This window comes from Lissotriton vulgaris, chromosome 1_1, assembly GCF_964263255.1.
Source record: "Lissotriton vulgaris chromosome 1_1, aLisVul1.2, whole genome shotgun sequence".
Lineage (NCBI taxonomy): Eukaryota > Metazoa > Chordata > Amphibia > Caudata > Salamandridae > Lissotriton > Lissotriton vulgaris.
This window is the reverse complement of record NC_141685.1, coordinates 657,087,755-657,109,554: the sequence shown is the minus strand read 5'-3', so window position 1 is coordinate 657,109,554 and position 21,800 is coordinate 657,087,755. Positions and strand designations below refer to the sequence as shown.

Sequence of the window (21,800 nt, the reverse complement as noted above, 5' to 3'; positions counted from 1 at the left end):
TTGCGGGTCAGTTTTAGGATGCAAACGAATCACCGTTTGCACCAGTAGCTCACCCAGCCTGGGTGTGTATGTTTCCCACCCCTCCCTACCCACTTCTCCTTTGACATAGAGTGATGATATCTTCACGTGCACTCTCCAGTAACATATGGGGCATACTCAGACTGAATGCAGTTTAAAGATACTTTGTTTTCTCAAGGGGTAGAATTAGTCTCTACCACATAGAGACCCACTCTAGGCCGCTTTTATGTCTATTATGTCTATAGTGTCCTTTATGTTTATTACAACTAACAGCCCTGAACTTGGGGCATTACGACTGTCGTCCTGATGGGTGTGTCTCCATACTTGGAATAATGTGAGAAAGGTCCTAACTACTCAAAATACAAGTGTAGTTATTCTCCCCTATATCCTGGGGTTTTTCTATCTATTAGATCTTATTTTTATTCATGTTGACCCCATTCCACACAGCCGACTGGGGTTCGGTTCTATGGACGTCCCTGCGCACATGCCTGTGGGACTAGTGTTCCCCGTAGGCGCTTGCGTGTTAGTAGAGGGCGGACTGTTGACAACAGCATAATACAGCATACCTTAATATGGGGTTTGAACAATAACTTTTTGAATACTCACTGGTATTCTTTGTGGCGACCGACAGAGCCACTGACATTGTTATCTAGAAAGATGTAACTCGCCGGTTAATATCCTGGCGCATGCGTGAGGGAGAAGCGCCTGTTCCCACATTGACTTCCGCGCATGCGTGAGGGAGAAGCGTTTGTTCTCACGCCGGTTTCCACGCTCTCCCCTCCGAGACAGCAGGGTGGAGCAACCACCCAATTACCGGGGTCTATATAGGGGGCAGAGTCCGGTTCATCATGACCTCCACTTCCGCTTGGCCTTACAACAGGGGCACCGACGGACAGGTGAGCTTCCGACGGCTTTATCCACACGCCTTTGCACGAATTATACACGAGTCAGTTTCTGTGCATGGGATTCGATTTGCCCACCCTTAAGGGAAAGAAGACGGTCAATAACCTAGAGGGCTCTTTAAGCGCTCTGAATTGCTATCTTTAGAGTGTCTTTTTTGATGTCCCTAGGCGCTTGAGTAATATTTACCTCCAGGTGGTAGAGTGGGCTATTCTTTGATGCCCATTCCCACCTTTAAGCTGTGGGTCTGTAAAAGTTTCTCAGCAACATCTCCATTATTAGATGGATAGAGGCACCTCTTTGTGTCTAGACTGGGTTCCATTGTCGCAATTTGGAATACCCCGATAACAACTAGTGCAAGTCTTTGTGAGAGGGGGCTCTGGGTTACTGAGTGGGTTTCTAACACACCTTGACTGGGTTTTAGGTGTAGAGCAATTAGGCTGGACACTTTATGGTTATGTGCTAAGAGTGTCCCTTTTCTACACTACAGAGCGGGGCCTCCTACTCCCGAGCGGTCGCCGGGTGAGGTGAGGCTTTCACCCACACAAAGCTGGGTGAGTATCACATTGAGGAAATGCCTCCATGTGATTGAGCTAATATGCTTTTCTTAACTATGCAGAATGCCAATTATTTATGCATGTGTGTTTGTCTTTACGGGTTACTGTGTACTCACGCGGCTTGTTCTGTGTATGTAAGTATTGTTGTAATTAAGAAAGACTTTTTGTCATTTCAATAAGAAGAAGCCTGTTCTTTCTTCCTCCATTGGGCAATGCTCCTATCAGATATGTAACTTTTCAAGTACATTTATTGATTGATCTTTTGACTAAAATGAATTGTTTTTCACTGAACTCATTATGTGTATTTGCAGTAGCCAGTTTAAGTTTAAGGTCCTGAAGAAAGCTGGGGCAATGCCCTTATGGCTGAAACATGTCGACCGTTTTGCATTGCGCTACAGGGTAGTCTTACTACCCAGCGTGTTTTTAACTTTAGACACCTGGATTCCCTCTTCAATGTCACAAGGATCTACGTAGTCTATTTTATTTTCACTAGCATTTGAGCACTGCACTTTCTTCACACTAGTCTAGGTTCAACACTAGAGCTAGACTACTGACATCCACTCGCGCCCCGGCACTATTTGGTCGGTTGCGTGATGGACTGTCTAGTAATTCCCACATGACGCAACTTCCACCATAACGGTGGTCTGATGGGAATCATTCTAGCCTCTGTGCTTTTAACAACATTATGTGTTTTGCCGCATTTCTTTTCAACAGTACTTTTTTCTACACAGTCATCCAACTGGATCACAGTCCGGTTTAGGCACACACTATTTTTAGACCTGGTCTGCTTTATTGTGTATTGTATCTTGTGAATAGGGGTATGAGCAGACAGGTCATTAAATATTCCCCTTGACCCTCCCACACCCATTGTATTTTCTAGCGTTTTTTTATATTCAAGCTCTGACAATGGCATCTCTAATTATGCCATACCTCAAATTGGAAAAGGTCGGACATTTACTCCTTAAAATGGCTGGAGTAAAACTTGTTTGCTGGGTGTCTTACGGGCAAAAGCAAGGTCTAGATAAAGATTTCACGTCAACCAAAACTCAGGACTGGACCACTGTGTCTTTAGTGAGATGGTGTGATGTAGTTACCTTTTACATACACCAAAATGTATAAAAAAAGATATGTGTATCATGCAGTTTAGAAAGTAGCCAGATAACTACAAGACAACACAACACCTCTCCAGTTCAGGGCTTTCATTCTCTAGGTGTAGAACTTTCCTGGGACGTAAAATAAGGCACTAAAGCCCCTATGGCAGAGATCTCAAGATTTTCAGTTTCATGTGTGTGTAGCTCATCAAGTTCAGTTTTTATCTTTGCATTCTGGGATTTGTGGCCCTTTTGATCACATTCATAAAGTCAGAACTACTGTTCCCAGATTGCAAAGAAAAAACCTGACCCGAATGAGCTACTCCTGCCTGAACATACTAAATTTGAGAAATGTGTTCACCATATTTCGCAGGTGTGGAGGTCTTTTTAGGTTGTGCCTTTGGCAGCCGTGGTCCAACACACCATCAAACACACCTTGAAACAATGATATCTACAAGAACACCACACGACTCGGATTGATTTGCATAGCTGCCAAGTGTTTGAATGTTAATCCCAACTTTAGCCAACAGCAAGCTGCGTTCTGGGACTTGTAGTTTCTTATGTAACGTTGTAAGTATAAGCTCAAAAATCCAAGTAGTGTGGGTTAAAACGTAAGAAGGCACCTCACATTACATGCTGCTACTTGGTATGCAAAAGGTTTACTCTGATTTTATTAAAAATCAAGCCTCTACATGTCACATATGAGCCGCTTAAGTAGCTCGTGGGGACTTTGGCCATGTAGAAAAAAAATCGTACATATTGGCTTTATTAATTCGAGCACCCACTTCCTTCCTATCAACTAAAAACAACCATTGGCATAGTCAATAGGTCTCGCCTTTGGGACCTTTTAGGTGTTTAGCCATGCAACAGTTGTTATTGCACCAAGAATATTGTGCTGCATAACTAAATACTTAGACGGTCCCAAAAGCGAGACCTATTGACTATGCTAATGCTTGTTAGACGTTTATTATGGTGCCCAATTGTTCGTGCTCTGTGCAGTGTCTTAGAGGTCGCACTCTCTCCCACTCAGCATAGTGCTGTTGTGGTTTATCCCACTGGCTTGATAACGGTTTGTCACAGTTCCTGGACAAGCGCTTGACATGCTGGATGCCCATGCAGGCCTCAGATTTATGTTGTTGGGGGCCATTCATCACTCATTACCATATCTGCTTTAATTCTGTTTTTTATAATCAACCCTTCTGTGCTCTGTAATAATTACTGACTGTGCTCACTTGTTTGAGTACTGAGTGGCAGGAACTTTTGGAGGACTTAACATATATTTACCGAGGTGAAAGTTAAAAACCTGATGTCTACTACGTTCCAAATTTTAGCACCATTCTGGAAAGATTACATTTTGCAAGGAGAACTCAGAAGGACAATGAGACTGTGGAGGAGTCGTTGACAGCACTTATGAAACTTGATGCCACCTGTAAATTTGGTGTTTTATTTGAAGATCGTATTAGAGACAAATCTGTGCTGCATTGCAAATTGGATAAAGTCAAGGAGTTGTTGCTTACAGATGAGCCTCGGTTGAGCGATGTTACAGTCACTGCTAAACAAGTGGAACACTTATTAAATTGGGTTAAGAAATTGAGGGACAAGGCGGGGAAGACGGTTGGTGCATGTGTGGTGGACACAAAACCTAATGGGGAAGCAACTTTTCAGTTTAAAGGGAGTTTCTTCCATTGTGGCTTGTCTAGTCATAAGACGAACTGTAAGGATTGTCTGGCTCTGAAAGCCGAGTGTAACCAATAGGGAAAAGAGGGCAGATTGTATAAAATACCACTTGATTAATGTTAAATTGAGGGGCAGCATGAAACAAATGTGCATGATGGTTGTGCCCCGGATTGGTGAGAGATACAAAGGTTTGGTGCAAATTGAGACTGTTCCAGTGGAAGTCATGTGAAGGGTAGGTTTATGTTTCAATCAAAGGTGACAACATTCTCTTTTAGCCCCATCAATAGGACTTGAGAGTGTATCTTGACCCCAATGAGGACGAACACGTGTGTGTAAATGAAGTGGACTGTGGTTGGGAAGATTTTTGGTTTTAACATTTCTGTGTGTCTTTAGATGGGAAACTGTTGTCTCAAAAGATACTTCTACAAAATCAGACTGAGACAGGCTGTCACTGCCATAGTATCCAAGGTGAGGAGAATAAGTTTAAATGTTCAAGAGGCTGTGAAAGAGGGGTTGGTAAGATTGAGTAATAAAAAAAATCATTGTACCTGTTGAAATCACTGAACAGCTGGCCCCAGTGGCAGCATTAGGCTGTTTTCCTCCCTCAGGGGGCTCAACCATGGCAGTGCTTGCGAATAAATGTCCTCTTCCAAACCGGACTCCTGTGTTGTGGACTGTAGCAGAAGCAAGGTTATGTGCCACCTTGGAACAGGCATCTGCATACCATTAAATCATATTGTAAGAGAACCTGCAGCTTCTGTTACCCCCATGATTTGTTATACGTTTATCAGGATGCCATTTGAGCTTGTCTTTACATTGTCTGTTTTTCAGAGAGTTATGCATAATCTGATTAATAATCAAGTAGGAGTTAGGTGATTTTCTGATCTATCTGAGGACATGGATGACGTTCGGGTTTTGCGGTCCCCACGAGGATACTTGCCTCAGACTTGGTGAGGGCAGATAGACCTCAAGGAACATAGGAACCCACCTTCTGTGTTGCTGGAGCCTTAGGAGTCCATATGAGCTCAGGATCAGCAGACTGGTCAATTGCATTACGGTGCCTGCAAATGCAGGGGAGTGACTCCTTCACCCCAAAGGAGATGACTTCAGTTGTTCTTGATGCTCCACAGGTCCTGCACGGAGCTTTTACGGTCCAGAGGCACAGACCATGCTTTGGACCGGTGGGGAGACAAAGTCGGACCCAGTCGAAGTTGAGCGAAGTCCAGAGTGTCCAGATGGTCGAAGATCAGTGGTTTTTTGCTCAGAATCTTGTCCACGTCGAATCTAGGGTCCTACAGCCAGGTAAGCCCTTTTGTACCCACGGGAGAGGGTTGGACAGATTCAGGGGACCCTCCCAGGGAGGATCAGGACAGTATGGAGGATACTCCCATGTCCTTTGTCCAGTTTCATGTCAAAGGAGGAGCCAACGGCTCCCAGGACTGGTTTGAACTGGACAATGCACAGGGACACCAAGTGTGCCCCAGATGCAGACTTTCAGGCACTTTGGAAGTGCACCCACCCAGCCCCAATACACTAAATCCCGTCTGGGTTGTGGTCACACCTCCCTGTGACAGGAAGCCTTTTGTTCTACCTTCCCCTGCTCGAGCTTGGCTCAGCAGCAGGAGCGCAGAGATGTGTCTCTGGTTGGCAAGAACCATTTTGGGCTGCCCGGGTCAAGAAGGCTGGTATCGGGAAGACCAGGGACCCCACAAAGCTCACTTTAGAAGGTTGGAATCATACCGGTGTGGAGGCATGATTCAACGGTGTTTGACACCAAACACCACAAGTGTTTTGTTGCAGCAGTTTTCGAGATAGCATTTTAAGCGAGCATATAATGTACCTCTACCTATATGTCTGGCTGCGTCACCGACAACCCAGGAGAATGGTCTCCAAAGGCTGCAGGAGTGCTCTGCTCATGCAGGGGCACCCTCTCACGTAAAACCCAGCATCCTGCCTTCAGGATTGTCAAGGCCTGCTAGAGGGGTGACTGACAGGTTAAGGTGTAGTGACTTATAGCTATAGTAAACCTACATCTAAAGTGGTTCAGGCACCATCTTACACAGGCTGCAATGGCAGGCTGTGGTTCTATTTTGCATGGCCTCTCATGGGTGGCATAATACATGCTTCAGCCCCTGGGAGGCCTCTAGGATACCAATGCCCAGGGTACATGGGTATCATATACTAGGGACTGACAAGGGTACCCCAGTAACCTACAGTTAAATTGCATACCATCATGACATACAGGAGTGTAGTTATAAATGCCCTTCATTATGGACATACTAAAAAGAGGATACATTTATAATGAACATTTTCAAATGGGCACACTTCAGTACGGTGTGAAATAGCACCAATCCGATATAGCCACTCCAAATGGAATTTACAACAGCATTAACAAGAGAAGACTGAAACTTAAAAAACTGGAATGTGGCCTGTGCTCACATCACCAGCATCAGGCTCTAAACACTAAAATAAAAATATTATAAAACCAAAAGCACTGGCACTGAAGACAGAAGAAAGAACTGAATGAGCTAATTAAAAGATGGAGCAGGCGGTCTTGCTTGAGGTGGTTTGAGCTGGTGGCGACTTTAGATTCTGCCCTAGAACATGACCCTGAGTTAGAGGGAGTAGGAGGTTCTGAATAGACGAACTTCTGAGCAGACCTTGTCTAACCTTGGATGCCACAGCCAGTTTTCAAAGCGGGAAGATAGTGTACATTACAGTAAAATCAATGGGCTTTGGCAAAGTTTACCAGGTGATTACGTATGCGTCATTGTTCCTACATAGATGACATATCAGAGTCCTACTATTAAATATCTGTGAATTTGAAACATAGTGGCGAGAGGGTCTGTCTACCTTCCTTGGCCTCATATGAGCATTAGTGGATTCGTTATGCCACCGCAACTTGAAATAACAAGTAGCAGAAAAGCAGATGGCGAGATGTAATTGCTCCTGGCATACCACTTTAGAGAGCAGGGATGGCCTATTTTGGTCCTCTTCACACTCATACCGATCTTGGGAATCAATTTACTGAGCAAAAGCTATAATTTGCGACTGTGCCTACACCGGAGCCTTCCCTTGGAACTTCTTAAAGATGAGGTTGGTCCCCAAGGAAAACAATACTTCACAGAGGGGAAAACCAAATGTCTACGTAGATGAAGGCAGTGATGGAGATTGTACAGTATCAACAAAGTTCTAATCTCTATATTTGTATTGCCCTTGAAGGCTTTCCCAGGATCCCCACTAACAATATGACAAGCACTGGCAAAGCCAATAAGCCTTGTGAATGCTAATGCATTCAGCATGAGCACATTAGAGTGAGGCACCTGGCTTGGAGGCAACAGAAGCAGACCGAGAGGATTATAGTTGCACAGTAGTCCCTTCTGCAGTACCATGCAAGCATTTGAGTGGATGCAGAAGGATACACTCAAACAGTCGAAAGCAATAAGTGAAATGAATACTTCACTGGGCTGAGCCAAGATGTGACAGCCAAAGTCTCAAGCCAATGGCTGAGAGGGTATTTTTCAACAAAAAACAATGGTGGAAAGAGATTAACCCAATCCCACTTATTGAATATTGTTAGTGTTAGGTCTATTTGCCAGCGGTGTTGTGAAAAACCACACCTCAAAATGTTGACCTCGGTGGCTCCATGGCAAAAGGTGGTTTCCACATTGCGATAAACCTGGATGCTGCCAGCCTACTGCTATAGTCCTGCTCACTGAGCAAATAAGTATCTCATGAACTGTCTTTTTTGCATGATGGTTTCTTTCTTCCTGAAACCTATCATAAGTAATATTACAAAACTGAAGGGATTTTATGTCATAACTATTTACATATAAGACGCTTCATCATCCTTACCACTTGAGTCAAGCTAGCCTGGCTGATGAGGTGTGAAACTCTGAAAACGGTCCTAGGATGCTTGATTACAGTCCATGGAGGACCTGGCCTGGCAGTTCGGCTGGTCTGTTCCCATGGGGAACAGGGTCAAGACTGATTGCATATGACTGGGATTAAACTGGAATGGTATACATTTTTGTGTGGAATATTGGGGCTCTGGTGAAGGCTTCAATATCCACACTCCAGAGTTTGTTCTTAGGACCTAATTGTCATGATTTCACATTCACTCCTGTTTCTTGCCTCGCTACATCGATTCTCCGAGAACTTACCCTTCTAACTACTTTCATGGTGTCCTGTATCCCCAAGAGGTTGCTGCCAGCTGCTGCAGTAATGTCAACTCTGTTTAGAGCAGATAGTTGGTGCTTGGCTGGGAGCCACCAGCCTGCAGATTCCTTCCTGCCCAACATCAATAACAGAACATGATTATTAAGGGTGTGTTGGGTCTGACAAATGACTTCTTAAAGTACCTAGGATTCATATCATAGAGGACACCACCTCTATGATATTACTATGCACTATAAGGCTGTCCGAAAATGGGGGTGGCATTCACTTATAGCCACAACTGATTTAAGAGGTGGTGAACAAAATTTAAAGAATTGACTGTTCCAAGTGCTGAACATGTCAAAATTGTGTCATTATCAGTTAAATTATCAGGGGATTCACATACCGAAATGGAGCTCATAACCTATTTCTTTTTTTTTTTAAGTAACATCTGCTTAGCTAGAAGCTAAGGTATTGATTGTACTTCAACGGCTGGTAATTTTGCACACATTTCCCCACAGCACTTCAACGAGCAAAGATGTTGAACAAACATTTTCTTTTTAATAATCTTTATTGGTGGTTATAGGCAAAGGCAGTCTTTATCTCGCATTTATCGATTTAAAGACTGCCTTTGGCCTTGTACCTAGGGAGACCCTCTGGAGAGTCCTCACTGACATGGGGATACCGCATTACATTTTATCATTACTTGTAAGGCTCCATGAAAACAGCTTTGCCCAGATAAGATGGGGTACAGGGGGGGGGGAAGAACCAGCAGTATCCCGGTAGAGAGAGGGGTCCGCCAGGGATGTGTTTTAACTCCCACCCTTTTTTCCCTGTATATCAACGGAGTGGTTGAGCATCTGTTGAAAGATCCTTCAGACGAACCATTCCTGGCAGGGGAGCATATCCCCACCCTTCTCTTTGCCGATGATACGCTTCTGCTATCCAAATCCCCAATGGGTCTCCAAAAACTTCTTAACAACTTCCAGACTTTCTGTGCAGAACGGGGCCTGGTAATCAACGCTGATAAAACGAAATACCTTGTGATGAATCCCCCTAAAAAATCTGTACGCCCCCCCCCCACCACGCTAAACGCTGTACCTCTGGGGAGGGTAGACGTATTTGATTACTTAGGCATCCGGCTGTCGCACAACATGCAGTGGGCCCCTCACTTAGATAAAATGCTGTTAGCTCACAAGAGGGTAACAGGGGCTCTCCTAAAGGAGCAGCGCTCATGCGCTATAAGACCTATAGCCCCCGTTATCGATATTTACACAGCAAGGGGAGTTAGCTCTGCTCTTTACGGGGCAGAACTATGGGGCTCATGCAACATCAATGAATTGTCACGATCCGAGAGGAAGTTCTGTAGGGCCATGCTGTCACTTCCCCAAGGTACTACCATGGCCCCACTAATGCTCGACTTGGGTTGTCGCCCTATTGAAGACTTAGCAAAATTCCGGCCCCTACTCTTATGGGCCCGGTTGTGGCGAGTTCCGGAGCTCGCCAATTATGCGAAAGGGCTCTCTGAAATTATGTAATTACCAGGGTGGCACAGAATTAAATGGTTAAGAGACATGAAATCCCTCTTGTGCAACTTGGGCATAAGTGAAGCCTGGGCAAATAGGTCCTCTCCACCAAAGGCAACACTTAAGAGTCTATACTGGAACTGGATTCTGTCCCAACGGAGTAGTAATCGCACATTGGGTAGATTGACGGAGGACTTCTTGAAATTTAAGGACCTACCGATCCGAGAACTGTATCTAGATATCACTGAAAAACCATTTGATAGGACCCTTTATTTCAAATTTAGAATTGGAACTCTTCCCCTGCATGCCTTTACATCACGGTGGAAACCGCCAGCACAGACCACAGAGTTCTGCCCCATGTGTACATCTAGACAAGAGTCAGTGACACACTTCATGTTTGAGTGCCAGGTGTATGAACAACCAAGAAGAAAATGGCTCAAACAATTGTGCCGCTTGTTGGGGACCAGGCACCACGTTGAGGCACTACGTATTTTAATGTCAGATTCTCGCCCACTGTATGTTTGTACCCTCTCTAAATTTTTATCGTGGGCATGGTGTATTAGAAGTAAAAGGCACAAAGAAATTGTTTAATTCCTTTTTAACCATTCTTTTATGTTACGCTTCTTTTATCTGTAAATTAAGACTTTTTTAAGCTGAATGTAATTGAATTGTTGTATTGTCTTTTTTTTTTAATCAAATGAACTTGCGTACTTGTAAATTGTGAAATTGTGAAGCTTTTATGATAATTTTTATCGAAATAAAGCCTTTTTGTCTTGCCTTGAAATAATCTTTATTTTTCCATTTAGGGCTGTGGGGCTGGCAATCAGCCAGCTACAGAAATAGTGAAGAAAATTAATATACAACACATTGGCAGTACACTTATCCAGCCCAAAACAGATAAATGTACAGCTCAGGGAATCAGCAAATATAAGCTCATGGTCCACTCATGTGTAATTTTTACCTCCTCGGACAGTTCATACATTGAGTCAGGGACAGGTCTTCTAAACCCAATGATTCCCTTTCCTTTCTACGCATCTGCTGCCGGCCTGATCCGGCTCTACCCTGTTCTTCCTGTTCTCTCCCACCCACCCTAGATGCCTGTCCCCCGTTGAACCTCTGGTTGTCCGTGATCATTATGAGTGGTCGTCAAAGTCATCAGTGTCCTCATCACTCTAGTCTGTTGAACGCACCTCCAAGGAGGTGAGCCCATTGATCTGTCCATCGCTCTATGTCCTCTACAGCCCTGTCATCTGCAGTGACTGCCTCCAGGCGCCTCTCAAAGGTGGAACTTTTCACCAGTATTTTTGCTTGAAGAGCATGATAGGTTCCCAATGGAGGGCCATTTAGGCACGATTTTGTCTTTTGAAACTCGTTGATGCTTGGGTTCTTCTCAAACTTTTCTTCAAGATCGCATCTTAGTGGTGATTCTTGTATTTCTCTTTACAAGCTTCATCATCAAGGTGCAACACAGGTATGACTAAAGTTCACATTTTTTGGGGGTTTTTACTTTCTATTCAACGTGATGCTTACAGTTCATTGATAGAATTTCAATGTAACAAATATCGATGTTCTAAATATCGATGTAAAAATATAGAATGCAAAAATATTGACTCCTTATACTCAAACAGGTAAGTACAAAAAAATATTGATTCAAAAATAGCGAAGTAAAAAATATAGATGTAAAAAATATCGAATTAAATAAAATATATTAAATAATAGCATTATTTTTAACAAACTAAATTGAATTTGATATACATTTTCACTGAATATAACAAATAAACTTAATTTAAAAAATATGAATACACAAACTTAATTTATACATATACATATATTTAACTATTATCTTTATTTAATTTGTAAACTTTAAAATTATATAAAAATAAAATATTTTAAATTAAAAAATTATTCTATAATAAATTAAAACTTACATTTTGCAATACAATAAATGCAACTGTAGGGAAAATGTTGGATAGCGAAGGGGTAAAAATTACAATTCCCACTCAAGTGAGTGCAACAGTAGGGTAAGTGAAGGATAGCGGAAGGGTAAAAATTACTATTTCCACTCCAATGAGTTTAACAGTAGGGAAAATGTTGGATAGCGGAGTGGTAAAAATTACAATTCCCGCTCCAGTAAGAGAAACAGTAGGGAAAGTATTGGTTACAGGAGAGGAAAAAATTACTATTCTCACTCCAATGAATGCAACAGTAGGGAAAGTGCTGGATAGCGGAGGGGTACAAATTACTATTCCAACTCTTGTGAGTGCAACAGTAGGGAAAGTGTTGGATAGCGGAGGGGTAAAAATTACTATTTCCACTCTTGTGAGTGCAACAGTAGAGAAAGTGTTGGATAGCGGAAGGGTAAAAATTAGTATTCCCACTCCAGTGAGTTTAACAGTAGTGAAAGTGCTGGATAACGGACGAGTAAAAAATACTATTCCCACTCCAGTGAGTGCAACAGTAGGAAAAGTGCTGGATAGCAAAGGGGTACAAATGGCTATTCCCACTCCAGTAAGAGAAACAGTAGGGAAAGCGCTGGATAGCGGAGGGGTAAAAATTACTATTCTCACTCCAGTGAGTGCAACAGTAGGGAAAATGCTGGATAGCGGAGGGGTAACATTACTATTCCCACTCCAGTGAGTGCAACAGTAGGGAGAGTGCTGGATTCAGAGTAACAAAAATTGCTAGTAACATTTAAACAATAGAAAAAAATTACAATTAAAATATATATATATATATATATATATATATATATATATATATATATATATATATATATATATATATTCCAAAAGACGAAAAGTCAATAAAGTACGCTCTCAGGGCAGAAACAGGCAAACACCGATAGTTTCTTTAGTGCTGTTTATTCCACAACGCGTTTCGCCGTGAAGACGGCTTGATCACGTGGAAAACAAGTTGCAAAACAAGTTGGTTATATCTATTACTGTCATAGACATAGAAATGAGACTAGACATAAGTACGTATTAAATTAGACTCTAAGTGCATTTCATGTATTGAATACAAAATGTATACCCTCAAAACGATATTTGTCACGTTGTAAGCAATATCCCCGTAACAGTGAGACTTTAAATGTTGTTATGGATCTAGGTATCAATGAAATGCAGGAGGAAGAGGCTTGTAGCACCACACAATTGCTTTCTGAACTAAACATTTGTACTAACACCACAGCCAACACTGCCTTCAAAAACAAGTCGAACTTTCTTCCCACCTTACCGCATGATAACATAGACACATTTCATGAATGTGTGAACAAAAGCCTCAATGAATTTAGACAGAAACATCATAAATATAAACGGAGGGAACAACCCAACATGAATTACAAACAAAGACAAGCCATAAAATCCCTTATGGCAGATGAGACAATAGTCATACGCCCTGCGGACAAAGGGGGCAATATTGTCCTGCAGGACAGAGATATGTACATTGCAGAGGCTACCAGGCAATTGAATGACAACAAATTCTATGAACCTATTGATTGGAAATGTTATCATGAGAGTGTGAGTTGTGTTTGGGATTTCCTATTTGAATGGAAGGAGAGAGGTATTCTTTCATGGGATGAATATAATTACTTAAAATGTGATTACCCTGTTCTCCCAGTACTGTATCTACTGCCTAAGATACACAAAAATGCCACTAAACCCCCAGGGAGACCCATAGTGTCATCACGAGGGAGTGTATCGGAGAGGATTTCCAAATATATTGATGCATTTTTGAGGGAGTTTGTAATGGAACTTGAGAGTTATGTCAAGGACACCAAAGATTTTCTGAAAAAGATAGAAAATCTACAATGGGAGAAAGATTACATCTTGGTGACCCTAGACGTCCAAAGCTTGTACACCATAATTGATCATGACCAGGGAGTGGAAGCGTGTGAGTTTTTCCTCAAGGGAAGATCCATGAGATATAGGGAACACACTATCATGCTTATAGAAATGATCAAATATTGCTTAAAAAACAACATATTTTTGTTCAATGGTGAACTGTTCAGACAGGTCAGTGGCTCAGCTATGGGTTCATGTTTCTCACCGAGTTTTGCCAATCTGTTCCTTGGTAAGTGGGAAAAGGACATACGCTCTGATCCCATCTTCCAACAGGACTTCACTAAGGTATCTATGTGGCTGAGGTACATAGACGATCTCTTCATTGTCTGGAAAGGTACAATGAATGAAGCAGATGCATTTATTGACAGACTTAACTGTAACATGCTTGGCATAGTTCTCAGTGGTACCAAGAGCAAAACTGACATTGAGTATCTCGATGTCAAAATTGAGATTGTCAATGATTCGGTACAGACCAAACTGTTTCGCAAGGCCACTGCTGGCAACAGCATCTTGCACGCCCTGAGTAGCCACCCCGAGAACTTGAAATGGAGTATTCCATTTGGAGAACTACTACGGGCCAAGCGCAACTGCAATAATGACAAAGCTTATAAAGAAGAAAGTGAGATCATATGTGACAGATTCAGAGCCAGAGGTTATCCCAATTGGGTGGTCAAAAGAGCAAGGGAGAGAGCCAATGCCATAAAAAGATCAGATACCATTTGTGACAAACCCAATACCAAGGTGGAGGATGAAGGTGGCACGAGACTCATCCTCACATACAGTAGTGACTCCCAAGCCATCAGAAAGCTAATAACAAAAAAATGGGATATACTCAAAGCAGACAATGTCATTGGCAAAGATGTACCCAAGAGACCTAGCATAACATACAGACGGGGGAAGAGCATCAGGGACTTGCTAGTTCACAGTGATATCACCACATGCCCCCTGCCAATGTACAAGGACTAGATGGCTTCTTTCCATGTGGGCACTGTAAGGCTTGTGCCAACAGCAAATCGTGCAAGGAAGTCACCTATAATGGCATAAACAAGAAAATCAAGTCCTTCCTCACATGTAGCTCTACCTTTGTCGTCTATGCAATAGTGTGCTCATGTAACAAATGGTACATGGGCAGCACTACATGCATGGCGAAGAAACGCATTCTGGAGCACACCAGAGCAATTACGAATTTTGATCCCAAGTACCCTGTGGCAAGGCATTTTAAAGAACAACATTTTTCCAGTGCTAAATACCTTAGCTACATAATTTTGGAACAGGTACCCAAAAATCCCAGAGGGGGCAACAGGATTCTTAAATTGCGACAGAGAGAGTCGAGATTGATCATAGACTTCCAGTGCAAGGATCCGGGGGGCCTTAACCAGGATGAGGAACTAGCAGTACACTTAAAAGATTCATAGACCATCCACCATAGCTGATGTCAATTCATGTTTGTCTTTCATGCTGTTAGTTAATTCATGTCTCCTCCATACCTTATGCTTGTGTTCAGTCCTATGTGCGATATCATAGGAATGGAAAATGTAATTCATCTGTTTTTAAACTTGTATTGATTTATATATTTGTTTTGTTCTTGTAGGAACACAAGAGAAGGGGCCCACTCCACTGGCACTTCACCTCACGGGACTACTCTCCTTCTCCACCTTTTTGAGCACAAAGGCACTGCATGGTTTGCAAAGACTTACTGGTAGAAAATTACACTTTACTTGAGCACTTGCGAATACTGAATGTACCATGTTTACGCTAAACAGGCGTGATCCAAACCCAACCCTTTACTCCCCCTCCCTGGGAGGCAATCCCGGTGTCACCACCACTTCCATCTGTGTGGCTCACTTTTGATGACACGGAACCATTACAAGATATGACGCTCCCTGATCTAGAAACGTATGGGTTTCTAGCACAATACTATTCTGTGGTGCACTCCACGAGTTATACAATGAAATGACACCTTGTTTATAATTGTGTTGAGGAAGCATATATTTTATTGTACATGTATTCTGCTTCCTATTATTACGGGGATATTGCTTACAACGTGACAAATATCGTTTTGAGGGTATACATTTTGTATTCAATACATGAAATGCACTTAGAGTCTAATTTAATACGTACTTATGTCTAGTCTCATTTCTATGTCTATGACAGTAATAGATATAACCAATGGCTTTGCAACTTGTTTTCCACGTGATCAAGCCGTCTTCACGGCGAAACGCGTTGTGGAATAAACAGCACTAAAGAAACTATCGGTGTTTGCCTGTTTCTGCCCTGAGAGCGTACTTTATTGACTTTTCGTCTTTTGGAATTGATTCGAGTCGGCTTCACTCCGCCGACACGTACGCCACCTTCCACGGGTCACCTGGGATCCAGAAGGAGTTTTCTGCTGAACAAATATATATATATATATATATATATATATATATATATATATATATATATAATACTACTAAAATATACATTGAAAAATATTAAACATAAAAAGAACACACATTATAATATAAATTACATATAACAAAAAGCTACAAATATATGAAACAAAAAATTATAAATACATTTAAAAACAATAATTATTTAAAAGGAGCAAATATTAACAAACAAAAAGATTATGTAAAACATAAATGCTTTATTTTATTTCCTACGCTAGAACACCACACCAATAAAAAACACTCAAAAAGTTGTATTTAAATGTATTTCCATAATTAATAATCAATTAGAAAAATATTATTAATAACAAAAATAATAGATAATTAATTGAATACACATGCTTTAACATGATAATATACACAACACACACCTAAAACTAATTACACAATTACCATATTTATTTTGTTATTAATTAATTTAAAATAATTAACAGCTAATTATTAATTCATCAATTAAAAATAAATTACTTCCCACCCTTCCCACCTATAAACCCCACAACACACACCTAAAATTACACAATTATCATAATTAATTACTAGTTAATTAATTTAAATTAATTAACAATTATTAATTTGTCTATTAAAAATAAATTACTTCCCACCCTTGCCATCGTTTACACCTATAAAAACCACAACACACACCTCAAATTAATTACACAATTACCACAATGAATTATTAATTAATTAATTAAAATTAACAACTAATTATTGAATCACCAATTTACACCTATACATAGCACAAAACATACCTAAAATTCTTTACATAATTACCATAATTATTTGCTAATTAAAGATTATTAACAATAAATCATTAATTTATTCATAAAAAAATACTTTCCACATTTAACACTATATACTGAAGAGGGGGGACAGGGAGCTCTAAGAAAGGATAGGTCCCGTACCCGTGCTCTCGAGGTTGACGTAGTAATCACTAGGGGGCAACTGTTCCTAAATAGGAGAAGAAGTGCACCTATTTGGTAGCTTAAAGAGACTAGTGAGTGAAAAGCACTCACAGTAAGGTCGTATTTTGATGAAGGTGGGGGAATTGCTCCTTTTGGAAAGAGTGCCCTCACACACCGATGTGAGTGGCATGCTTCATCATTGGGCATTTGCTCCTCGTGGGGGTGGCGCTGCTGTCCCCCACGGGCCCCGCGAGAGGGCTCTTTGTTGGAGATCTTTTTAGGAGTGACGCCGCAGTTGTGAGTCCATCGGAATGGCTCGGTCGGGAAGGAATCCGGCCGGCACATTCCATTCCATTCGAAGCCCTTTCATCCAAAATCGGAATTGGCCCCTAAGAAGTAAAAATTATAAAATATTATATTTATTTTTATGGTACACTAAATAATTAGCACTTTCAGCTTACGCATTCCCAAAATGTATTGCTATATCTTGTATCTTTATGTGTAAGTTTTAAAGCTCGATGTGAACATTTACAGAGCACTGCTCTGAGAAAAACAATTTGTCAAATACTGAGCAATAAAAGAGCAGGTAGTACATTACGGAGGTATCCCCACAGCTTTTCATATACTTAAAATTAAATCACTTAGGGGCATATGTACAAGAAACTGCCAGAGCGCGGTGCCATGCCAAATTTGGGAGCGCCGTGCTTTGACATTTTCTAAAAGCAGGGATGCACCATATTTACAAAAACCCCTGTGCTTCCCCTAGCACTGGTGCAAAAAAATCTGCCTAGCGCCAGCGCAGGCACCCTGCCGCCATGTTGCAAGGGTGTCTGTGCTGCAGGGGTCAATGGTTTATGTGCAGGAAGGGACACCTTGAGTCAAAAAAAGTGACGCTCCAGTGAAGAAAGTGGCTTGTAAATATGCCCCTTAATGTTTTAACATTTCGGAGATACTACATATACATAGACAGTATGGTTTTGGAGCCAGGTTCTATTTAACTTGTGCTCTAATATACAGTAGATTGATCTAAGATTAAGTTGAAATATTTTTGTGCCAGTGGTACAGGGAAGTTGAACCAATACTTGTAATCCATAATTGAAAAAATATTGGACAAAGTCCTGATTGAATGATCCACAAGAACTCTCGCCACTTTCTCCTTTCTCTTCAATTTTCTTCTCACAGTCTAGATCGTCATCCAGTTGTTCAATTATATTATTACTAGCAGCCCGTCCCAACGTTGTCCGGGTATGACTGATATGTGTGCAATTAAAATGTGTCCCAGCGATATGTGCAGGCGCCGACGCGTGTACCTGCTCTGAAGTTCTGGCCTCCCAAAGTGCCCCAGCGATATGCGCCTCTTGCCGTCCTGCCGTGCACATCATGCCCAGGCTCTCGTGCCCGGGCTCTGCATCCACAACGCGGCGTGATGCACTGAGACACCACACGCCGAGTCTACGTCACCCAATGGCGTACTGAGCCGCCGCGATAGAACGCTGTTCACAGGCTCCATACGTCACCCGACGGCGTACACAGGGATAGAACGCTATTCACACGCTCTATTTGTACGCAGACGCCCACCTCAGAGCCGGTGCTACTTTCAATGGACTACTTTGTCACACAACGTGCTTTTACCCTTCTAACGTATATGGTGGGCTGCTGTATAGCCTATGTCCATCTGCTGAAACTGTCCTTTCCAATGCTGTATTGGGTGTTGTGATTGGCGCTGTGGTTCGTGAGCTTACCCGCCTCAAAGGTTTGGGCTCTCTCTTTATAATATTAGTATGGATATGGATACATGTGCAATTCGTAGCACCATCAAAAAATATTAATTTTATTGTTAATTAGCACAATTTCAACTGGTATATCAAAACAGAAATTAGGCCTGCAGCACATATGTAAATGGTTCATTCGCATTTTTCTGAGCAGAATATGCTTAGGGACTTGTGTCCCATTTTCAAACTCTAGCTGAATATTCAAGGGCAAACTGTTTAATATTTGATAGGTTGAAGTCTCAACATAACAAGAAAGATCAAGAATTACATCTCGCTTTCAAAGCCTGCTCTCTTGCAAACTAAATGATCTTCAATGAACTCCCATTGTTTTATGGATCCTCTGGTCCACAAAGGAGCCCCTACATTTCAACCAAGGTCCCTTTAGCAACATATACTCTAAGGAGAAGGTCTAAAGACCACAAATGTGCTTCACCCTCATAAGGCCCACTTTCACACCCTTAATATTAGTAAATTGTGTAGGCTTATGTAGGGCCCAGATTTGTGCATCTCAGGATTAACCTCCATGATGATCCCCATCTATCCAACATTAGAAATATGTTTTGCATAATGGCATGCAATGTGTCCATCTAGGCTAATGTATAGTGAGAACATTCAACACAAAAAATATATTTGAACATGTTTGAAAATAAATAACTAATTATTCAAGAATGTAACGCATACATAAACACTGGATATTAATGCAAAATAAAATAAATGCCCAGAGTCGGTCACTTTGAAGATAGATCATCTGCCAACATCACATGATCTTTTGAAGCAAAAGTGCATGTTCAGAAAAAAGAATCAGGATAAGGACATCTTGGAAGTTATCTTACTTGCAAAACAAAACAAATTGCTGAGTCAGAAGTGAATACTTACTCAGGTAAAAAGGCGCAAAAAGAGTCAAAGTGATCAGAGCAAACAGGTGTGTATATCAACAGAAGAGGCTTATACATGGGATATGGACTGAAAGAGGGAAGGGGGGCATGAGTGGAAAAGGGTCAGAGGGTTGGAGGAGGGCTTCTGTTACCTGTGGGCCTCTGAATATTATAAGGTCAAATTTAGCACTGGATTATCTAGGTCAATCAGAAGACCAGGCTCGATAGAATAAACTGATGAAATCCACAACTCTTCTCTGGCTAATTTTCACTGTTCAAGAGCAGCCTAGTGTCAGTGAGAGATGGGAACCAAATGTTTTCGCAATAGTCAGCTACAGTGCTTATAATATACCAACAGATGATGTGAGGAGCGACTCAAGTGGTTTACTGCTGATGGCCCAGTACCATCAGCAGAGCAACAGTCATCTCCACTGGAACAATTACATGATGAAGTGGAATCATGTGCGTGGTAAGTGGTACCAACAGGGTATTCACATTTATGCCTACATGAGAGGTCATCGCACCAGGCGAAAACTCTGCCTTGGTGATCACAGAAGCTGCACGTGGTCCACTGGTCCTGGACAGTCAGTAAAGGTCAGTCTTCAAAAGATCCTCTTTCTTCTATAGAAACGTTGTTGACTTTGGTGAAAATCCTCTGTGTTTTTAGGAAGAGCTAATCAACTATTATACAAAATTTTCAAAAAAAAGAGGCTCTCTTTCAAACTTACCACCACATATGGAACAAAGAGAGGGGCGAAAAAGGTGGACTTCTGGCTAGAGCAACCAAGCAGGAATACAATGAAACATACCCCTTCTGTGCATCTCGCCCTAGACAAAATCAACCTTATTCTCTCCAGGGAAATGTTCCTGTCTTAGATACCCCATGAGGTTGGGAAGAGACCGGAGCTGACCATTACAAAAGCAATGAGGGTAAAATTACCTCATATCAAATGACAACTCTGTCACAAAAGCTAATATCCAATTGGAGAGAGAGAGAGAAATGACAACAGTTGTACACTACTTAAAATTTAGACATCACTTTACACTCAATCTTTCAGAATCAAAATATGCACTAATAATTCATGGAAGTCAATTAACCCAAGGCAGAGCGAGTATCATCCATCCTTTTCCTATGGATGACATCACAGAATGATCCTTGTCCCTCCATTTCCCAATCAAAAGCTTTTTTGCTGCTAAGATGCCAAGCGAAGGCCTGGTCTGCAATCTACACACAGTAAACATGGCTCATTGAGTTCGGTCTCTTTTCTTTTCCTTCCTCTGCCTCCTGGCTCCTTGAGATCATGGGTAACAAGGCAAGATAAATAGCAAGTTAGGGGCAGCAGCTGCTACCCCCATTTGACGTCCATGACACGCATCAGTTTCTAGTAACAGTGAGAAATCTTACATTATGTCAGTGGCTTCGTGTGTGGCAAATAATGTAGTCTACTGAACACATGTTCGTGCAGTACTAAAATATTAGACAAGCAAAGTCAGGTAGAAAATAAAAACGAAAATTAAAAGGAAAGCAGACTGCTAAAGTTCACGTGTTTAAAAAAAAAACAGCCTCACTCTTCCCACAAAGCTCAGAAGCGTGTCCTGTTTACATGGGCGCCTTGGAACAATCTGCTGGTCACTTCTCACACAACCAAAGCAGGCAGCTGTCTTTTTCAAGTTAGGGAAACGTCGTGTTTTTTCGAGAATGTGCAGGCCCAGGGACTCAGTAGTTACGTTAAAAGCAAACAATTCGCAACCCTCTTCCTTACTAGTTCCTAACAGGCATGGGGAAAGTACACACTGACCGCCATGGCTTCCAGTGCACAAGAATCGGTGCCCTCTTAAATTCACACCAGTGGTGGTTAAAATAAAAGACGAGTGCTTCCTGTCAAATATGCCTTCCAGCTTAAAAAAAAAGTGAAAGCACACACCGTCAGCATATGTATACCGCGAATGTACGTGTAAATCGGCAGCGTGCATTCAGCTTAAAGAGCTTACTTATCTGGCAAAGTATAGTTGCAAGATTTGAGCACGGAAAAAAGAACACGGGAAAAGAAGGATGAAA

The 21,800-nt window shown here is 41.7% G+C and overlaps 1 protein-coding gene across 2 annotated transcripts in view; it reads right to left on the bottom strand.

Annotated features, from left to right (window-relative positions):
* Positions 1 to 21,800, bottom strand: part of SAMD13 (sterile alpha motif domain containing 13) — a 346,193-nt gene that overhangs the window by 320,557 nt on the left and 3,836 nt on the right. The window lies entirely within an intron of this gene.